This window comes from Gallus gallus, chromosome 1, assembly GCF_016699485.2.
Source record: "Gallus gallus isolate bGalGal1 chromosome 1, bGalGal1.mat.broiler.GRCg7b, whole genome shotgun sequence".
Lineage (NCBI taxonomy): Eukaryota > Metazoa > Chordata > Aves > Galliformes > Phasianidae > Gallus > Gallus gallus.
Window position 1 is genome coordinate 153,243,415 of NC_052532.1, and position 16,136 is coordinate 153,259,550.

Here is a 16,136-nt window from a genome sequence, read left to right on the forward strand (position 1 = left end):
TTACTGGTAGGTTTCCCATTTTAGATTTACAGGTATGAAAAACGCTAACTTAGCAAACTGCCACAAATTTCTTTCTATAAATTGACTTTCCTTTTGGACTTTGCCAGAAGGCAGACTTATTTGAGGTGATTGAGTGATTAGAGATATCTGGTTGGAAATTATTGCAGGAGTACAAGGTATTCATGGCAGGCTGAGTCATAACATCAAAAATTATCCTATTAAATCAGAAGAGATGAAGTTGACTCAGATTTCAGCCGAACTCTGCTGATTTATAAGCAGAAGAGTGTGTATTTAGGAATTCAGTTCTGGAGGGACTAGAAACATCTTGGAAGAATTTTTCCTGTTTAAATCTGAGGATATTTTTCATGGCTAAATTATTTTCTCTTGCTACATCAAGTTAGTTTTGACTTCAGGAGTTTACCTTAAACCACGCCTTCTACTTTCTTTGATCATTAAGGCTCAACAGTGATTGCTTTTAAGCTTTCATAAACAATCATTGTAGCATCTCACTTTAAGAATATCTGAGCGTTCTATTATATTACTGCATGTGGCTCAATGCTCTTATTAAATGAAGTGTAACAACTTGTGCTGCTGCCACCTTAGAGACACTGTTCCAGACAGTGCTCTGGAATTGTCAAGGGACATGAGAATGTGGCCATTACATTTTATACAGGATGTTAAATGATTAATATTTGTAAATTAATGCATTTAAATTATATGTGCATGAATCAGTCCATGCTTTACAAATATATCCGAGAGTCTCATCTGAAAAAAAGAAAAAAAAAAGCAACACACCTGACAACTTCTCTTTATGTGTTGAGAACTATTAGGATTAGTCTAGTGAAAAAGAAATAGTGGCATGTAAGGATTATTATATATAAGATAGTATATTTCTGGGCAATTATATCATGCCTAGGAAGGTGTTGCAAGGCATAAGGCTGAAAGGCCAAATGACTTTCTCCACTTGAGAAATGCAAAAATTCCCTAGAAATGCACTGCCCGGAGTATATTATTACTGTTATGAAATAGAATTCATGAATAGAAAGAAGGAAAATTGTGAGAAGGGGGACAAGCCTATGCACGCATGTACCGGTTAGTATTAAAGTGGGTATGACATCAGTCACAGCCAATCAAACAGCTTCAGTAATGTCCAAAGTACCAAAGACATTTCATAATTAAGTAATGAGACATGACAGGGCATGAATTGTGTTGTATTAATTCTCACCGAGTGCGTTGTTGTAAGGCAAGAGGATGAAGGCTGGGTGCCACCGGTCCAGCCAATTGTGAATTAATCCTTTCCCATTCCCACAGTGGAATCTGTTATTGCGGTTTTATAAAATGTTAATTTTTAAAATATTTATATTGTTAATTAAGTGTTGAGTTTCTAAGCCATGATGGCAATCAGCACAATTCCTTCCATAATTCTGAGCACTAGACTCTGCTGCTCTTTCCTCCCTACTCAGACACTCAGCAGCCAGTCAAAACAGCTGTTTCCTATTGTCCGTTTGCTAATGTATTCTAATATTCTGCCTCTTAATGCCTACTCTCATATCTTCATTCATTTGCATATAAGAAGCATCTAGTCATGCCAGTAATGGTTAGTGAAGTCCTTTGAGCATATAAAGTGCTATGGAAGTGCTAAATATGGCTCTTGTTTACTATTCAAAGAAAACACTAATGTAGTGGGGGGTATTGTGCTTGTCCCTTGTCAGGACTTTGTTCTGCACACTGGTTGGGAGCAATGTTTTTTAAAACCAAAAATAAAGCTTTGAGGCTTTGTGCCTTACAAAACTAGGCCATCTATTTTTCTTTATTAGCAAGTGACTCCCAGTCAGAACCCACTTGAAATATCAGATTTTTATACCATTCTGTACATTACTCCATGGTACCCTATAATTTAGTATAAATCATTTTCTTTGATTCTTGTTCTAAGCCTGGCTCATGGGCCTTCGAACATTATTTTGCACCTCCAGTAAAGGTTTTTAGCTTTGATTTCATCAGGAGCAGATTCAAGGTTAGTAAGCTCATTGAGTCTACATTCTTGAACAAGCTGCAGAAGATTTATCACTGTAGGTATCCTGAAAAGTACAGTTTGGCTATTTGCTATACAGAATGACAAAGGGAGATGTGTTGGCAAGGTTCCTCATCCCACTGAAGAATTCAGGTGTGTCTGAATATTCCCATGGTCCCAGACACTGTGACATGCAAGAGGAAAGTGGGGAAAGGCTTGCAGTCACTGTAGATTTATGGATATTTTTGAGCTACACAGGCTGCAATTTGCCTTTGTCTGTGATTCTGAAGATAGATTACTCCTACAGATTCACTCTGCTTAACTTAAGTCAGCTGACAGCTTACTATTAGGGGAAATTAACCTAGGCTTTGTCTGTGACCTACCCAATGATCCTGCCATTGACTGTCAGGGCCAAAGACTACTGACATTGGAACAACCTGAATTCACTTCACTTCTGCAAATGAATTCCAGAGATGACTGCAAGGTATTTATTCTGTACATCCATATAAAGGCAAAAGTTCCTAGGTAGTATCACTGGAACAGGCATGCAAATTCAGCACTGGGAATGACGGGCTTTTCTGACTATAATCTTGATGGCTTAATTTCATAAATAGATATATGAAAAAGTTTCTTGGATGAATATTAAGCAAATGTATACTATTTCAAAATACTACTAGTCATCACACATGTACATGCATTAATTCCTGAATCTTCATACCTTTAACTTGTCTCTGACAGTCAGTCATTGTGGAAGAGAGCAGTCATTTAATAGGACGCAGAAGCCTAAACACATATTTGTAATAGGAAACAACAAAAGGTATTGTCCATATTTGAAATTGACAGTGTAATTAGAGATTAAATATATATATATAATTACCTGGACTGGAAATGTTATTTGTTGTTGACATCATTGCAGGGCTTGAGCCAGGACTCTTAGCAGTGATATTCTTGCAAAAGGAGAAGAAATAACATCCTTATCATACATTGCAATCATGCACGTGACATTAAGTGTTTCAAGCATTTTATGATTTTGGATTTATTTGTAACTTTAAAAATGGTGTTCTTTTCACCTAGACACTTTATAGCTTTGTTTAAAAATGAAGTAATGATTCAAATATGAGAAGCATCTCCTTCTGAGTGGTGTTGAGAGTTGTCTTTAGAGAAAGGAACACATTGGTCAGTTAGATGCTCAGTGGTACATCCCACTGAAAAATTATAAACTGTACTCCATGTGAATGTACATACATGTCCATATTCATCCCAAAATGGATATGTGATATTAGAAACATTTTATTACCTTGGAACTTCTTAAGTAAGAAGTAAAGTAAATAGTAAGTAAATAGGCCAGCATGTTCAATTATTTTTTTGAGTAGCTCTTCTCAGCCCGGCATGTTTCAGGACCTGTCTTCATCCAGTCAGAAAGGTGAGAAAGTTTCACAAGAGAAGTTTTGTCTGAAAAGAGTCAAAAATCTAAAATTCTTAAACAGATAAAATAAAATAGAATTTTAGTGTTTTTTTTTTTTACATTTGGAGATATTCATAAGCTAAAAAGTAGTTCCAGACTTGTGCCATGTACAAGCTATATATTCTGTGGTTTTCTCTGTGGGCTTCTCTAGCTAAATCTAAGGTGGCTAACCCTGTTCAGATGCCTTAGGGAATCCTGCCTGGCATCAAGCTATTGCTTTAGGAGGTCTCGGTCTCCCAGAGATCTTGTGTTATCTTTGGCAGCCTCGTGGGCACGCTGTGAATAGCCGACAATGTCCAGATTGGCTATGTGTAGGCACCTGCATTTCTCCTCCTTCTGTTCCCTGCACCCAGCAAGCATTCCTGGAGCAAGCAGCATCAGTTTCTGCTCATGTTTCTGTATTACTGAATGCCCCATGTAGGGGCAATCCATGACTACTCAGGAGCACTTGACAGCCCATTATCTTGCCATGAATATTTACATCATTCTACCTATCATACAATAAAGTACGAAGTCTCCTATTCTCATTTATTAAACAATCAAAACATACTTGTAGATTCATTTTAATGCACATATTTTTTCCATTTGAATACATCGTGATTAAAAGTTCACGACCTTGATTATATTATGCAATTTGAGAAATTACCAACAATGTCCATGGTGATTAAATATTCCACTTTGTAATTATTTTGTAACTTTTGTTCTGCTCTTTGCTCACTCCAAAAATTATCATAAAATTTTGAAAGATGTCCTCAGTGCAGAATATGTCCATAAAATATTAAATATTCAATTTTCCTCTATCATGGCTTGAAAAATTCATAATTACATGATGATCCACATAATAACTCATTCTGAAAAGTCATATATGGCACTCCCCCTGTGACTGAGTTAATAATTTACTGCTGTGTGGGATTTTCACTCTGCACTGTTAGTCTTGGGAACATTTATTAAGCAAATGTTCATTTGCAAAGATCAGAATGTGAATGAAGAGGGTAAGAATTTAATGAGGAGTGACAGACAGGTGAACTGATTCCATATAGTTCTTTACTACAGGAGAAAGCAGATAGCTTTATCTTTCATAGCCTCGATAGACACATGAAATGAAATATAGAAGACAAGGGGCAAAAGGGAAAAAAAGGTACTTTCCTAGAAGGGCCAATGGAAGGATAAATCAGAGGAACTCATGAACAAGATTTAGACCAGCTGAAATGGTTGTTCATATTCTGTACCTTTCAACTTCTACAGTAGTGATGTACAGTCTTTTAGTTTTGAGATCTTTGCCCATTTTTTTAATGGAGTACTTTGAGCATTAAAGAAAAAAGTCAAGTCTAGAGAGAGAACATTAGTATACTCCTGAAGAAACAAGATAAGAATTTTAATTGCTATATTTTTAAAATCATTTTACACGTAAGAAACAAACACTTGCAAACTATACAGGGACTTGCATCACAACTGTATCAGCAAATTTTCAGTAAATAATGAAAAAGTTTGCTACATACTAGCCATGAAACTTCTTTCTATACTTTTTGGTTGTCTGATCAAACGTAAATTACATGATATTGATTTTGTTTTTTCTTAGTGGAAGAAATACAAGAACAAATTAAATTCAAAAAGAAGATTTTGTAATTGATTCAGAGTTCTGTTTTGCAATATATTCAACATGTTTCTCCTGATACAACAAAAAGCTGACACACTTATTCAAAACTTAAGAACTAATCTCTTGCATAAAGCTGGGTGACTACAAACTTAGATGTTTACTGGCTCAAGCTTTCTTCACTGAACTTATTGTTACTTAAACAAGACCAAGCAAATCTTTCTCAAACAAGTGCCACTGGAATGTGTAAGGATACAGCATACAGCCATACTTTCCAATGATATCTAAATAAATATTGTCAAATGTTTGGATTTATACCTTAAACATACACCAAAAAATAAATAAATAAAATAAATAAAAATGTTGTCTTACATATCCTAAGTGGTAATGAGCAAAACATGAATTTCTAATTGTTTTATTTTATGAATTTATTTTCATTCCAATATGCCTGTTTTTCAGTAGATGTTTTTTTTCCTTCATGAAAATTTATTTTAAAAATAAACATATTTTCATTTTTGTCTCTGGTGCCCTGAAATATAATTTCTGAAAGCTGCAGCCTTTCACTCTGAAATTATTGCCAAGATGAAAATAATTTTCATGTAGATGAGAGAGTTATTCTTTGGATGTGCTACACTTTTTCTTTCATTTATTTTAGGCTATGGTTGATGATTATTTAATCAATGAGACACAGTGATTTTCTTTTTTGACAAAGGAAATATCACATCAAGAGAGACGTGGAAAGAAGAGAACTTATGTAAACAAGTTTCTGGAGAAAAAGTGTGAAAATATTTTTTGTCAAAAATTTTTGAAAGAACATTTTCAAACAGCTGGCATTTACATAATTTTCCTGGATATGTATGGATATACATTTATTTTCTTAAATTAAAGATGACTACATTTGTTTGTTTTATCACTTGGTTCGGTTACAGCTTATAATTTTCAAGCGGTAATCCATGACTATAATGGAAGAGAGACAAAGGCTTTGGCCTGAGTTTCTAATGGGGAGTCCCAGCTTCCATCCTTCAGTAGTGCACAGTTACCTGACAAGCTTAAAAAAGAACTTATGGACATAGGAATGTTTTAATTTAGAGATTCATTCTGCAATGAATCCCACCTATGTGGTATGTAGGCACTTTAAGGAGAAATTTAAAAATGCCTATTTCTCTCAACTGGATGGGCAAGGAGCTGAGAGATATAGCTCTGGAACAGACAACTGCATCATTTGAATCACAGAATTACCAAATCATCGAGGTTGGAAAAGATCTTCATGATCATCTAGGCCAATGGATTTGAAATCAGTCAAATCAGTCCAGTCTCAATTAACAGAGGACATGAAATATGAGAGTCTCAATAGCAGCTCAGAGAAAATATTTGTGAAATACCTTCATTTCTCTTCAAAAGTCGTGTAATAAGAGAAAGTCATGAAGATAGCTGGGATGGAAGTAAAGGAGGCTGGGAGAAGGAATGTAAATGGATGCCAGATCTGGCAGAAGTAAAAGTAACAACTTCATGTAAACTATTTCATATGGAGTTTGAAAAAAATATATATCAAGAGAAGATTTCAAAAACAAACCAGTATTTGACACCTGTTGCACGTAAGAACATATGGAGGTGGTCACAAAGTTACATCTAAGTATGTGAACAAAAGGACAAAACAAAATTTAACTTCTTCAGCAGAAGTGAAACTGACCTGAAGAACAAACTTTTGCAGATCATATTATAAGTGAGAAAGTAGTTATTGAAAAGGAAGAAGACTGGCTAGATACCCAAGACAAAGGAGAAACTATGAATGTAGCAGGAACCAGACATTAACTTAAAAAGACCCTTATTGAAGAGCTTGTGCAAAAATATGATGATAATTTGTAGTGAGAAAGGAAGGAGGTGTGCAGACCTCAGATTTATCTGAAAATTGCAAAAAAAAAAAAAAAAAAAAAAAAAAAAAGGTAGACACGTGGCTGAGAATTTCTTGTTGTGAAAGATCAGCAGCACCAACTGTCAGAACACTTTCCGGAAATATCTGCGTCTGTTGTCTTCAGTAATAGAGGATGTATTGTTTTACAAAGTCATGTTACCAAAAAGGCTCCTGGTAAGACGTATCCACCAGATGGCCTCTGCACTAAGATAATATTATTGCCAGATTCTTCTTGGACTAGAACACTAACTGACTCAAGTTGGTGGAGAAGATGATTTGTGGGGCGGAAGGATAGGGGATATTCACTATCTTTCTTTCTGCCCTAGATACAGGGAAGACAGTGAAACTAAGTTCCTTGGACACTGAAATTAAGCAAAGAGGACTTGTAGGCCTTCCAAAATAATTGCCATGCTTACTTTGCTACTTAGAGGATGCAAGCATATTCCTGAAGATGAAATACATGTTTAATAAATAAAAGAAGGATACAAGCTAGGTGAACATATTAGGCAGCCCGGATCCTACTCTTTATTTAAAAAGCTGTATTTTTGAGAAATAAATAGTAAAACAAGAAAGGAACACAACAATATGAACAAAATGAACTGCTGGGAAATTCAGAATAATGGAAACATGACAGAATACAGGTAACTGTCACTGCTCAGGAAATGATGAAAGAATAGACAAACCTATCCAAACTTGTTTTGAGACCATCTGAGGATACTGTGGAGAAAAAGTTTTTTTAGAAAATATACTATGGTGAACAGAGCATATCTAGTATCTCTGGACTTCAGAAAACACTTCATACAATGGAGCATGCTCTCATGCAATCTGAAAAAGCATGTCAATTAATGTAAGAATTTAAAAGTAGGTATAGAAATTACTTCCTCTGTCTTGCAATGGAACGTTTTGTTCTCAGTGAATTACTCCTAGTATTTTTCAAGGATCAGCTTATGGGGTTCTCATTTAACAACTTCATTTTCGACGCAGCTATGAAAATAAAGAAACCATGGACAAAGTTTATTTATAAAACAAATTTGAGGGATATATTCAAAGAAGATGAACTGGGATACAAAGGGAGAATGAGGTGACATTAAGAACTGGAGAAAAAAAAAAAAGAACAGATTACATTTAGTAACACAGATTCCAGATATATAAAGATTTTTTTTTTCCTGGCACTTACTGGTTAAATATGACAAAGATATGAAAGACTGAATCCCTGATTGTAAGAAAAGAAACTCATTTGACCAAAGACAGATGTATGCTATTACAGTCAACTGGGAGAAATAGGAAACACTTTTATGGCACAGCCCATGTCATGCTGAAATAGATATCTGGCCAGATTAGTGATTCCTTAGTGCCTGTTTCTCTAAATCGACCATAAAGGAACCCTGGGTTGACTACTTAGATATATCTGTGTGAGATGAATTTCATCTGAGGGAGCTACAAGCCTCAAAGGTGAAGTGGCCATGAAAAAGACAAACACAGTCCTTAGGTATGTCTGTTAGGTATGTCTGTCTTTTATCTCAGAAGAGATAAAAGAGTGTCAGTGCCTTTGTAAAGGGAGGTAAAAGCTTGTCTGCAATAACCTGAACTGATTTGATTATTCATTTTTCCAGAGAGTAAATTCACACTGGAAAACATGTAGAAAAAGTGTTCCTATGCCAAAGGAAAGGGAGGTTTGCTTCATGTTAACTTTAAGGTTAAGCATCGGAGGCTAACAAACACTTTCAAAATGGAATAATGGTATTTACCAAAAAGTACCCTTAGCGTAATTCCTACCAAGTAGAAGTGGATGACAAGGGACTTACTGAATGTCAGCCTTAGCTAGGGGAGTTCTTCCCCGTCTCCATGGTTGAGGTCCTGTTGGCTAGTGGGAAGTAATGACACCAAGTCTTTCACCTTATTCCCACGTCTAATTCTCATAGTAGTTACTACATATCATTAAGATATGCAAAAATATTTCATGCTTCAAGACCCGTATTACTTTCCAACCAGGGAATTCTAACCCCACCTATCCTGAAGACCCTCTATTACCAGAGAGAGTTTATCCACATCGACACCACTATTACCACTACATAAGGAAGAAGCTTGAACTGAATTTTTAACTAAGTTGGGAAAAAATAACACATTTAGGAAAAGACAAATATAAAACTGCCCTGCACAAAAAACAGTGGGTGAAAAATGTAAAAGGTGATGATTTGATGTCAGGCATACTTGATAATGGGTTTCAGTGACCTAGGAGTCCTCACTTTGCCCCATTTATTCAGTATTTATTTTTAAAAATTTAATCCTAGATTAAAGAAAGACATCAGGATCTGTAAAGTGTTAGTTAAGTGCCCAATAGATTTGATGAGTAAATATTTTTTAAAAAAGCTGGTTGAATTTTACATAACTATTCAAAAACTCTTACGTGAATTCTTTGTAGAGGCTTTCCTAGACATAAACTCTTCTCCAGTAGACTCCTTTTACTCACCTTTTTGATCTATGAAGAATCAGAGGATCATAGAATTGCCTGGATTGAAAAGGACCTCAGAAATCATCTAGTTTCAACCCCACTGCCACAGGCAGGGTTGCCAACCACTAGACCAGGCTGCCCAGAGCCACATCCAGCCCGGCCTTAAACATCTTCAGGGATGGAGCACCCACAACCTCCTTTGGCAACCTGATCCAGCATGACACCACCCTCTGCATGAAAAATTTCCTCCTAATATCTAACCTAAACCTTCCCTGTTTCACTTTAAAACCATTTCCTCTCATCCCATCACTATTCACCCATGTAAACAGTCATTAAGAAGATTAAATACAGCTGAGTTTCATAGTTTGTGTCTTCTGAAATAATTGGGATTGTTTGCTTTAGGTTTATTTTCAATATTTTATTGAAAGAAGATTGCTGTTCTTGTGCACAAGGCAGGAATGGGAGAGAAAGTGAGCTAAATGCTGATATTTTGTGAGGTAGGGCAAAAAATTCCATATTCTTTCTCCTGTCTTATGCCTGGGTTCTGAGACTTCATTCCTGCTATGAGAATAATGTTATGCAGACTAGCTAGGCATTCTGTCTTCTGTATCATAAACATTGTCCCATCCAGTTATCGGTGCAATTCAGTCTTTTGTCACAATTCTTGAAATTCAGCTTGATTCAGTTGTCCAAACATAGGTGTTTGTTTACAGATGGGGGAATTAAGAGGCCAGTTTCTGGCAGGCTTGTAATTTTCTGGAGTAGCATCTGAATGCCATGCCTTGGGAAATTTCTGACAGCAGGTTTCTATGTGAGGGCAGCAGAACTGAATCACAAAACAGTACAGTCAGTGGACTCTGCAAGACTATTCAACCCACCATGAAGTAGCTCTGCACACTCTCTCTCCAGAATTCATCAACTGCATAGTCCAGATTTCTATACTTAGCTGACATATGTTCATCCACATCCAGAAACCAAAATCCAGAAGTCTTAACTGCAACCTTATTTATGACTCTTCAGGCCTGATTCAGTTGTGTCAATATACGTGTCTCCATCTTCCACTTGGTAAGTGTCAGGGTCCCCCTTAAGTTCTGTACCAGGGATGTCAACTACATGGAGGTAACTCTGTATGTGTGGAATAGCCAGAGATAACTATGGTTGGAAAATTAAATCAAGCCCTAAGTGTTACTCCATGGGTATTTCAGAATAAAGGGGAAAAATACCTTGTAAGAGAGCATAACTTGAATGCCAGGTGCAATAAATTCTGAGAATAAGGACATGTAAATTTTTTAAACATTTACAACATTGATTTCTTTTTCTGTTACTGTACTACCATTAAAATAAACTACTGCAAATTTCTGAGAAATATCAATATGGATTTTTTTCTCCTAGATCATGACTTGAATGATAAACAGTGTCAAAAAACAATGTAGGATTTATGTTTTGACTGTAAAAAAAGCGTTTGCTCTAAACAACTCTAAAATTGTGTTTTCAGAAGGTTCGCTCATCATGCCATTCATGTATTCATGTGATAGAAAAGAACAGCAACTGGTCAGATCTCCCTAGAAGGAGCAAAACCACTTCAGCTGTTTTTATTCCACCTTATAAATGGCCTACCACAAATAATTCCTTCCAGAACTTAGTACTCTGGGCTTTCTGCAGCTAGTAGTGGATATTCTCTTGGGCCCAGTGCTCAGAACTGAGCTTCAAATTCCACCGGGGCCTAAACAAAAAGTAAAATGTCACAATTAGCATTCAACAGCTTTAATTCTTTGCAAAATGTAAGGAAAATCTGGGAGAAGCAGAAGATAGAACTGTGCATTATTTTGAGATATTTTATTTTTATGCTGTGGCATAAAAAAATCCTATTGAAAGTTTTGATTATACCTTCTGTAGATATGACAGTATCTGGAACTTGGACATAAGAATGAAATAAACATATCATAAGTCCTTGGAGTTAAAAAGATCCGACTGCTAGTAGGGTAATAAGAGCAATAAGCTATGTAGTGAATTTGGGCTTGAAATGATGATTAACTAGATAGTGAAAATCTTTTAGTATAAACTGTTCTTATATTAGTGAAGTCACACAGCACTCTGCAAAATATTTGTCAAGTATGTCCATGTTAGGATTCCTATGATGCAATAACGATAACTATGAGATAGGCATATAATGGATATTCTGAAATACCTCATCAGTGGATTTAGTCTACAAATACATGTGAAAGTTACATAGCTGAGGAGAAAACAGACAAGATAATTTCTTCATAAATAATCTTCTGCTATGTTTCTATCACATCAGATAAGGAAACTATTGTCAGTATAGATTCTGTCAGGTATTTAAAAAGTTTACTTGCTGATTAGTAGTAAATGATGCTAGAGATGTACCTTTCCCTCTCTTAGGTGCAGATGTAGTGTCAGAATATTTTCAAGAAGATCTTTAACAATTATCATGATACTATTTAGGGTAAATAACTAAACAAGTATCTAACTGGCCTCTCTTTATCACTAGTTTAATCTAGGAAGATACAGACCATACAATTTAAAATTACAGTCCATTTTCAAGCTCATAACCCATTTTATCTACACAAGGATTGGAATAAAATCACTGTAATCCCCAACTTCCTTGCAAAATCTAGATAAAAGAATGAACGAATGAAGGAACTTAAAAGTTATTCTGACCACATGGACATGATTAATGAAGAAGCTGCATTCAACTTATTTCAATCGCCTGATAAAAATCTTTGTGACATGATGAAAAACCGTCAGTTCTGAAGTATAGTAAAGAACCTCTTCAAATTAGATTGTACTAAATGACTGTCTTTCACAAAATAAATCTTGTTTTTCTTTGATCTTTTGATAATGCCAATACATACTCTACAGGGGTCTGGCAGGAAACACAGAGTATCCTCACTTGCTAAAATCAGTAACATCCATTTCCATGCCTCACAGACTGAAGAAATGCTAGCTAGTACCTGAAACATGCTCACTGGAGGCTGGAGGAAAACATGTTTGTGCCCAGTTCGGTATACCAGACTGACTGATGAAGAATAACTCAGCCCAGTACAACTCTTGTGTCTAGCACTGTCACAGTGGGTTTCTGTATCTGCCAAATCAAGCAAAGGTCGATTATGCAAGTCAGCCTTGCCGGAGGGCTTGTCTATCTTGAACATTCAAATTTCCAAAACAATTCTATTGCTTTCTTTCATGAATCAGTATTTGTGCTGTATTTTTTTTTTTTTTCTTCAGTTTCAGTCTTTGCTTCATTCCTCATCTGCTGTTTGGTTTGTAACATCTCTTTGGTACGTGCTGACTCAAACATAATCTAATACAAGTGCATGAATTAAATCCATGCATTTAATTTATGAAGGATAAGTTATATGTTTTTCCACTTGTATATAGATTTTTATTTTTCTGACTTAAGTATGGAATAAGTCAGGGGAGGAGTGGAACACAGGGTCCCTTTTTTAATTTTGTTTTCAATGTATTTGTTCCATTTGGGATAAGTGCTATGGGTGGGGCTCAAGATTACCACTGTTAAAAAGTGAAGGATAATTATGCAAGACATCTTCCTTGTTATAAATAACATAAAATAAAATTCAGTAATTATCAAAGACCTGAAAACTCTTGACCAGTTCTATTTCATTTAATCCTTTTGTGCATATTTATTAAGAAGAATGGTATAAGGGTATGATCACCTATTACCTTTTCCAAGAAGCCTGGCTTCATTTTGTGCATAGTGCAATACTGCTCAGTTAATGAAGAACTCTTTTAGTGTTTTTTCTTTTCTATTTCTCAGAAAATAGATTTCTGATTTTCCTAGTGGCTTTTCTTATGTTGTTCACTCTTACACTATGGCATACTTTAGAACATTGTTTTTAATTGTATTTGAAATCATCCTCTGATTGTATGGACATTTTAAAATGAGACATTTGATTAAAGTATCCAATAATGTGTTATGCCTAATGCCTGTTGTTCTTAAACATTTAGTCATTTTGTCTCATTCTGTTTTCTAAGCAGAGTGACATTTGATTGCATTTGTGAATGATCAGCTATTATGCAGTTCTGACTTCTTTTCTCCTTCCCTTACTCCTCCATCTTCTACCTCGTTTCTTCAGACTACCATGCTGTTAGTGGTGTCAGGTCCCATGCTCAGTTTCTCATATCTGTTGTTTTTCCTGTCCAGCTCCAGCTCTCCATGTGTGTGCTGGCATCTTCTCAGATGCTCAACCCCCCTCATTAGTCAATTTGCTAAATAAATCCTTATAACTCTTGCTTTCTTCCTTTGTCTTAGGTTAGTAGAGTTTGTTGCTCTGCTAGGGGGTTCTCAAACAAAATCCAAGGAGATCTAAGCCAGGAATTCATTCTGCAGCTTTCCAAGCGTTTATGAAATGCTCAAACAGGAACAAACATGCACAGATAACACTAAAGGCTCTTTAACACTGCAGTATATCTTTCCTAGCTTTGCTCTTAGCAATGAGTAAAACATTCATCCGAAAACAAAACAAAGAATATATTTTGTGTCATTCACTGCTTGTGAATACATTTAGACTGAACAGTTTGATGCTGGCATGTTCCACACTAACAAAGTGAAACTTTGTAAGACATGAAATCCCTCATAAGAAGTGGAAGTCACTTCCTTGTTTTAGGGAGGTGTTTGTCTCTCACTACAGTGACTAGACCCTGGCTCAGGCCTTAAGAGTTGGAAATACTAGGTCTATGAGTTTAGAAATTGAACTATCAGCCTGTTGGTTTTACTGCAAAGGCTGTGTGCACTTCGTTAGCTATCAACAATCCCAATGGTCATGGAATTGCAGTACAAGGAGAATACATCAGGAAAAAATGCAGTCTTTGTGTAGTATAGAGCTAACTTCCATAAAATCCCTCACACTGCATTTGACATTGCTCACAGATCTGTGATGATAGCCACGTTCAGATCAAACAATAATGAACATGTGGGTCAGTAGCTAAAGCACCTACAATTTTCCTCAGGACTAATTGAGATCTCCAAGCAGGTCATGGTCCAGGAAAGGATAATTCCCTAGTGGTCTTTTATCTGCAGATCTCCCTTAAGTATATCTGATTGTATCAAGCTTGGCATCCAGAATCAGATCTCCACTATACAATAAACAGTGTTATTTAAGAAATCATGTTTCATTTCATGGATTCTCTTTTCAGGAAGAATAGTAAGTTAGTCTTATATTTGTGACTAACAGCACAACAACAAACAAATTTCTTCTAAGTCATTGGATAATGCAGTTCTGATGAGTTAGAAGGAAGTTGTAAAGTACAGAAAATCACTGTAAACTTTGGATATAATGGCTTGATCTCGTATGTTATGGAAAGTGTATTTTGAAGAGGGCAGAAAAATAATTTATGCAAGTCATTACAAGATACAGTTAGCAACTATCTAAGTAGATTTATCTCATATTTTTCAGATAAAGATTTTATTAGGTAAGTCCAAATGTATTATTTAGATAAAACTGCTTATACAATATTAGAATTCTAAAGAAATATATAATTTCTACGCAAAAATGTAAAGCTTCTATTTTCTGTATAGTTGGCACTATCTTCTACAACTCATATAGGTATATCTTCTACATATAGGTGTAGACTGCAAAACTTTTTGTAAGAAAACTGCTCCCAGAATGTATTATTGGAGGTTTCCTACTTCTTTTTCTTTTTGCAGACAACTCATCTTCAAATTTCCGGAATGGCTGATGCAGAAATCATGCAGAGAAGAGCCTGATCCCCCCAAAAAAACAACTGTGATATATTTCTTGAGCTTCAAAGAATGGAGGAGCCCTGTGGAAAAATAATAATTGGAAATAATAGTAAACAAATGTATTGATTACCCAAATTTCCCTACTGAATGAACTGTTGGATAGTTTCTGTCTATATTGACTCCCTAATAGCTAGAAATGAATTCAGTGTCAGCCAGGCTAGTTAGGTAATTGAGGTCAGAAAATGTATACACAAGTGGTAAAGATCAATAACTTGCATACAGCATACAGATAGTAAAGTTTATACCTACAATGGAAACATAAATACATATAAATTCGATGCCTATATGTATACTACATATATTTACATAAGTGTACATATATATGTGTAACTGCATAAACATTCATTTATATACATCTAAATATTCCACCCAACCCAATGTATCATAAAGAAAACTGCCATAAAATAATTTTTGCTTCTAAAAGAATAATATTTTGTAAGATATGTAAACTACAGTCAAGTCTGTATTGAACTACTCAAGAATTATTTGGTTAAAGGGTAAATACACCTTGTAACTCATAATGAAAATCTTAAAGGTAGGGGTGGAGATTAACACTGCAGGCTGTCTACAGAATATTAATAAAATTCAATATATTTTCTAAAAGGTGTAATTTATATTTTGTGGAAATGAGTCTCTTTTCTAATAAAGTTCTTCTGTCCTTCATTCTGTTCATATAATTTTTCTATAAATCATCCTGTAGGATTTTTTTCTAAATATTCATCTCAGATAGAACCTATTTAAATAAGCCCTCTTAGCAAGATATTTCTGAATTAAAATTACACCATGAGCAATACTTTATCCAATATGCTTCCTCCTATAGAATTTCTTTGTGACTAAAACAATATGTTGTCGAATTACATTATGTTAAAATAAATGATTTGAAGTGATGCTCCCAGTATATAAATACTGTGTAAAAAGAT